Source organism: Geospiza fortis, unplaced genomic scaffold (assembly GCF_000277835.1).
Source record: "Geospiza fortis unplaced genomic scaffold, GeoFor_1.0 scaffold112, whole genome shotgun sequence".
Classification (NCBI taxonomy): Eukaryota; Metazoa; Chordata; class Aves; order Passeriformes; family Thraupidae; genus Geospiza; species Geospiza fortis.
The window spans coordinates 26,829,139-26,835,338 of record NW_005054298.1 but is presented as its reverse complement, the minus strand read 5'-3'; the positions used below and the strand labels follow the sequence as shown (position 1 = coordinate 26,835,338).

Below are 6,200 nucleotides of genomic sequence, written 5' to 3'. Positions count from 1 at the left end.
ACAAATGTAAACGATGGGGGAAAATTATCAAGCTTTAGGTGCATACCAGCATTTCAAATCAAAGGTCATGTAGTTTTAACAGTGCCCTAAAGGCCAGCAGCCTACTGGTCCCTTCAGTTCCCAGTTCTGAATTACCAGGCATGGAAGGATAAACACAGCTGACCTTAAGTTAATTCTTACCCTAAACTGTGGGCTAGCCCTTGATATTTTTGATTTTGAGAGCCTTTCTCTTGATTTTAGATTTTGTTACTGGTACAGTTTGTTTAAAGAAAAGCAAACAAAACACCCATTTCATAATTTGCTTTATTTCTGCAAACAATACCTTTATTTTCCCTGCCACTGCATGTTCTTGTTCCACCTGTTCTCTGTAGGTGCCTCTGAGGTTTTGGATCTGTGCTAAAGATGGGATGAGGCTGTATGACATCCATTCAAATTCGTATTGGCTTCCCTTTCCACTGCCAAAATTTCACAGAGAAGCAATGGCCCAGAGGTGCCCCAGTTCTTCTTTGGCCCCTGTGAAAAATTAGGAACAGTTATGTGTTATTTTCAGGAGTTCAAAATTTGTCATTTCCACTCCCATGTGTAACAGAGGTGAAAGAAATGGGGAACTTCACCTCAGCTGCCTACTAAAATCCAGCTTTAGCAGAGCTATGCTTCCATTACTCAGCTAAATCTAGGTCATATATAAAAAATGCCAATTCACCAAATTAGTGGTTAAAATTTGACAGGGACTGAGAATAAAAAGATGCTGACCTTTGATTTCTTATTTTAAGCTCCTCATTGATTTCTTCAAATAATGTCACAGCTAGCCTCATAAATTTTTTTCCATTCTGTTTGAAAAGAGGGTGTAAAACAAATTCCTCAGCTTGTAAAGAGATTACATTAAAGCCAATATTTTCTCTTTGGTCAGGTGAGTCAGTTTTGGAATCAGTCGTTTGCTTTTATAAGTGAAAGCCTTTAGAGGAATTTCTACCCCACCCAGGCAGCTAGCACAGCTTTGTTTAATGTTTTGAACCCTGCCTGGCTCCAACAGATAATATCCATATTTATTGATACAGAGGTCTTGTGTGAACATGACCAGAGATTCTTTGTGCTCTGCAATCTCACCCCACTCATGCTGCAGGAAGCAGCTGACTGGCCTTTCCCACCCACCACTTCCTTTGGAATGAAGATGGTATCTCCCCACAACCACTGCCTACAGACAAGATGCCACAAGCAAACAGGTGTTTTCAGCAGGCAGGCAGGAAGGGAGAAAGATAAACAAACCTGAGCCTGCAAGAGAGGAAGAAGGCTGTGACACACTTTCTAACATCCTCCACGTCAAATTTTATCCCAGACATGCAACCAGCAAATCCTGCCTGTCTCAGATCCAATGAAAGGGCTTTTGACTGCAGGACTAGACAGTTATGTTTAAAACAAATAATAACTAAACAAAGGGAGAGTCATTTAACAAAGTCAAGTTTGCCAGCAAGCTTTCCTGTGGATAAGTATGCCAGTGTTTGCTAGCCTTGCAAAATTAGCCAAAGGTCATATTGGCTGTTTCCCAAATTGCAGACAAACCTTTGAGTGCACCAAAGCCTTCAGTTGCTCCTGCAGCATCACACCCTTCTGCTAATGTCCTTTAATGTTTATGTAACCTTAAGTCTAGAGCCAATGAAAAAGGGTTTATATTTTTTCTAAAAATGTCAGCCCATGTTTAAAAACAAAACAAAAAAGCCCAGCCCTTCCCCACAAAGAGTCAATTCAAAAACTTCTAAAACAAAGACCTTTAAAACCTATATCTTGTTTTGGCATGTTAAAAATAACAAAGAAAAAATTCCTAGATTTCTGTTTGAACTGACTTCCCATTGGCACTTACATTGATATTGTATTTAAAATTATGCAGATGGTATCATTGATTTTGATACTTTTGCTTCAAAACCTATACAAATGCTCACATATGTTTAGATACTGTCTTAACAGAGGGGTATCTACATGTTGTAAGAGAAGGAGGATAAGAATGGTTTCTAGAAACAAAACAAAAAAGCTCAGATGGATTTCCCTTTTCTTCCCCATCTTACAACTAAAGTAACTTTCAAATTATACTTACTAGTTCATGCAAAACCAGCCAGATCTACTTTGATTTACCACTGGAATTCACACAGTTGAAACCAAATAGAGCTAATTAAAGGAACCTGCCAAGTGAAAGCTTCAGAGAGAGCACCCAGTTTGGCAGAAGGGTGGGAAAAAAAAGCATATATAGTCTCTACTAAAAGTCCCATTTTTATATATATGGCCATGGAATACAATGAACTTGGGCTTTAAATTCACTGCAAACAAACCAGGCAGTCCTGAGGCAGTGAAATCCCCCAGAGGACATCACTTCCTATTTCCAAGCACAAGCTTTAATCACAGAATCACTACCTGCTTGTTTAAGGTCCCCCTGATGTTTAAACACTTCCCTTCTGTCCTTGCCATAAGCAAAGTCTCTGCTGCTTCAGCACCAGCCTCAGTGCCTGGAGATGAGCACAGCCCAAAGTGCCAAGCACTGAAAGTACAGGTAAATCTGCAAACATATCTCTAGCCAGAGATGGTCTGACAGAAAACACACCAGTAAATTCAGAGCAGAAGAGACAACTGTCAGCAGGTCATATTTAAGACACAGAGTAGGAAATGATGGTTTCTGTATGATTCCCTGGTACTTCACTTCAGAGCTCTTGTCAGTGTACTTGTGAGCAAGCTTCCTGTAGCAAAGCTCTTCCACTCCTGAGGAACTGGGTAAAATCCTTCTGCTTGGCAAGTCTGCATTGACAACCCCTGTGCCCTGTTAGCCATTTTCTCCCCAAGGTTAATTCTGCCACTGAATTTCTCTAGCAAACTGAACAATACTTGTTGGTCTTTGTCACAGAAGAAATGGCATTTCTGACTTTGTTTCAGGCTCCCAGAATGAATGAAAGGCAGGGACAGAAACTAGAAAAAAATGTTTTAAAGAGCAGGAAAGAAAATATGTGTGTAACGTGCCACAAACCCAGCTACGTTAACATTCAAATGCCTTAATTTCTCATTAAATCTTGGACAAGATGATTTAAAATAAAAGGAGGAAGTTGACGCTTCAAGCCATTACCTTGGCTTTTTCATGAGACATCAGTACTTCAAAAGTAAGAAAATTAAGTTGGGCTCTTCAACCAAAATAAAAAGCTGAATTTGCCAACAAGTTCATTTTGGCAACAAGCAGTGACATTTTTCTCCCACTTATATAACAAGATTTGTGTACACCTTCAACTACCAGCCTTCTACATTAATTTCTCCCAGGTGAAATATTTTTCAGTATTACTGTTCCAGTTCTCCAAGGAATAGTCATAAGACTCTTACTTCTGTTTACAGTCAGAGGCATTATCACGATATAAGAACTAAATCTGTGTGCAGAATTATGGAGTAGCTTTGGGTTTTAGTTGGGTTTTTTGGGTTGGTTGGGTTTTTTTAATAATTTGTCTAAACAAACTACTTCTTTTGTATACATATACATGTCAACCTTCTCCCCCCTCACCTGCAACTGGATTGTTGCAAGGAGGGACAGGAAATCAGTGTGTGAGATCTGTACATATATATATACAAAATTCCCTTCCTCAGCCCAAAATATGAGCATGTGCTCTGCAGTCCTACTCAGCAAGGAAGTGCCTTGTGAGAGGAGAGGGGAAAAAACCCCAAGCCAGTTCTGTTCTAAAAGTATGGTAACATATTCCTTCTGAAGCTTGAAAAGTCAGTCTGGGTTTGTTGCATACATGGGTGTTTTCTCAAGCTCTCAGCACTCTTGCAGTGCTGGCTGCCCTGCTCTGCTGCTCCAGCTTCCCTGCAGCACAGAAAGTTGTTCCACAGGCTTCACAGGGAAACACACTCCGCAGATTTTTTTCATGGTAAATGCCTGATCTAATAATTTTGGTTTGGGTTTCTGAACCTGTGTTATAGAAAGTCCTACTTTCTTTTCCTCAAATACTTTAGTGCAGTTCTTGCACTAAAATGTATGGTGAAAACTGCTGAGAAGAAGCCTAAATGCAAGATACAATGTACAACTACAGGGAAAAGATTCTAGATACAAGCAGGCTTTTCAATGTATCAGGAGAAAGCCACGAGCAGACTGCCGGGGAAGGTTCTAACCTAACTCCAACTACAAATGAGACTCGTTTGTTAGCAGGAAATGTTAGCAGAGCGCTGGCAGGCCTGCTAATGGCCCCTTCTGGATTTACAATGAACAGATACACGTTGGAGTGGGGAACAGCTGGAGGGGAGGAGAACCCACTAACAGAGATCTATTTATTGGTACACCTGGGCTGGGTGAGTTTCTGGGAAGTCGCTGTGTAGCATCACTATTTCATTTTATTAGAGTTCTTGATTTTTTTAAGGAGATTTTACATTACTTGAATTTTACTCAGAAAAAGTAACAAACCCCATATGCTCTATTTATTACTGAGTACAATTCCCTGAAAAAATTCTAATGTAAAAAGAAAACTTAATTGTAAAATTTCTTTTTCCACTCAGTGGATCTATTTCTAGAGCAAACAGCAATATAAATCAGTCATGTCTAGTCATCAATAGTGGCACTGTGATAGATGTCTAATAACTATTGTCATAATCAGATCTGTATTCTATTTGCTGTGCTAAAATTCTGAGAGATAAAGGACCTGCTTCAAGGTAAAAAACATTCAAATCATCATATAAAATGATCTGGTGCAATGGTTTGCTATACTACCTCATCATCACTTTATATCAGTCCCTAAAACTTGATGTGAGCCACTGACTTTGGACTAGTATGGTTTATATTCTAGTGGTGGATTTGGTAAGACATATAGCAAAAAATGAGGGAAGGATTATGGTTGGGGTTTTTTTTTCCCAAAAAATAAATACACTAAAGGGAGAAAAATATGTTGGAGGAGATATGAAATTATAGATTCTGTCACTGAGACATGAACCCCATGGGTAAATAAGAGACTAATCAGAAAAGATTCAGCATCACATACCAAAATATTGGTGTAGTGTAATGCACAGAGCTGATGTGCTCTTAAGTCATTTGAGAGGTCTACATGTCTTTGTTTGTACAGCAGCTGCATTAGAATGGACATTTATCACATCAAGAGAAGTTTACTCTGGTTTTCTCTTGCACCGTGACTTCAGTTTAATGCTTACATGGTTTTTGGACTCTTACAGGTAACAACTTCCTTTAGGTTGCTAAACAAATAGAAGTAATCTTTTACATGTTACCAAGGAAAAATCCTGTAACTTTGGGAGGCTTTTGGGGGGGATAACCATGGGGTATGCCCTGGACTTCAGACATTACTAGAATAGAATAGGACAGGACAGGACTCTGGCTCTGCCAGGCCAGACTTAAAGGAGTGCTGGCATGAATCATCTGGTTTAACAAAGGAACATTTTCAGAAATAATTAGGTTAGTTCCATTCAGTAATATAAGAATCTAAAAGCAAAATGTGTGCATCCTTAACAAATAGAGGGAAGGTCGGCTTGCTTCTAGCTACATTCTAGATACACTGCAGGTTTCTTCCAGATTGAAGCCTGCAATGGAAGCACTAGTTATTTTTTGGAGGAAAATGTTGTGAAAATTGTATGCGAATTTCTCCAAGAGAAAAATGAAACAGCCTAAAACTTATCTGAAACGTTCCTATAACTGTGCTTCAGCCTTTGAATGTGCTTTCTATAAATAACCATTACAAAACATGCTGGTCTATTTTAAACTATGATTTGTTGTCAAAGACTCCACTATATTGTAGGTCTTACGTTATAAACTAAAATGTCCCCTGATCCTCGGCGTTGAGCTAGCGAGGGTTTTGATTTACCTAAGGTTTGGTTTGGGGGCTTTATTTAGCTCTGTAAGTTGTTGTCCAGGAGTGGAGCGTGTCGTTACGAGGGGCTCTACCTCGCCATGGGGAGACCTTCATTGCCTGCACAGGCTTTGGTGGCCTGAGCGAGGCTGACAGGAGTTTCTGGAGCTAAATAAACGGGGTTAGTGCCTACCTCGGCCCCGAAAGGTACCCCCGTAGGAAGGTACCCTCATAGGAAGGTACGAATACCCTGCCGTTGCTCTCTGTTGGGGAGAGACGGAAGGTACCCGATAGGAAGGTACGAATACCCCGTCGTTGCGGACGGACCCTCTCCCCAGGCGGCTGCAGAGGCGGCAGCTCGGCTCCGGCCCCGCGGGCCCGGCTCCCCCC

At 40.4% G+C, this 6,200-nt stretch overlaps 1 protein-coding gene across 1 annotated transcript in view; it reads left to right on the top strand.

Moving 5' to 3' along the window:
- The first annotated feature begins 6,041 nt into the window (after positions 1–6,041).
- SLC39A10 (solute carrier family 39 member 10) overlaps positions 6,042–6,200 on the top strand; it is a 32,406-nt gene continuing 32,247 nt past the window's right edge. Inside the window, 1 exon segment of the mRNA XM_005415965.3 lies at positions 6,042–6,049. The gene's annotated coding sequence lies outside the window, so the exon portion shown is untranslated.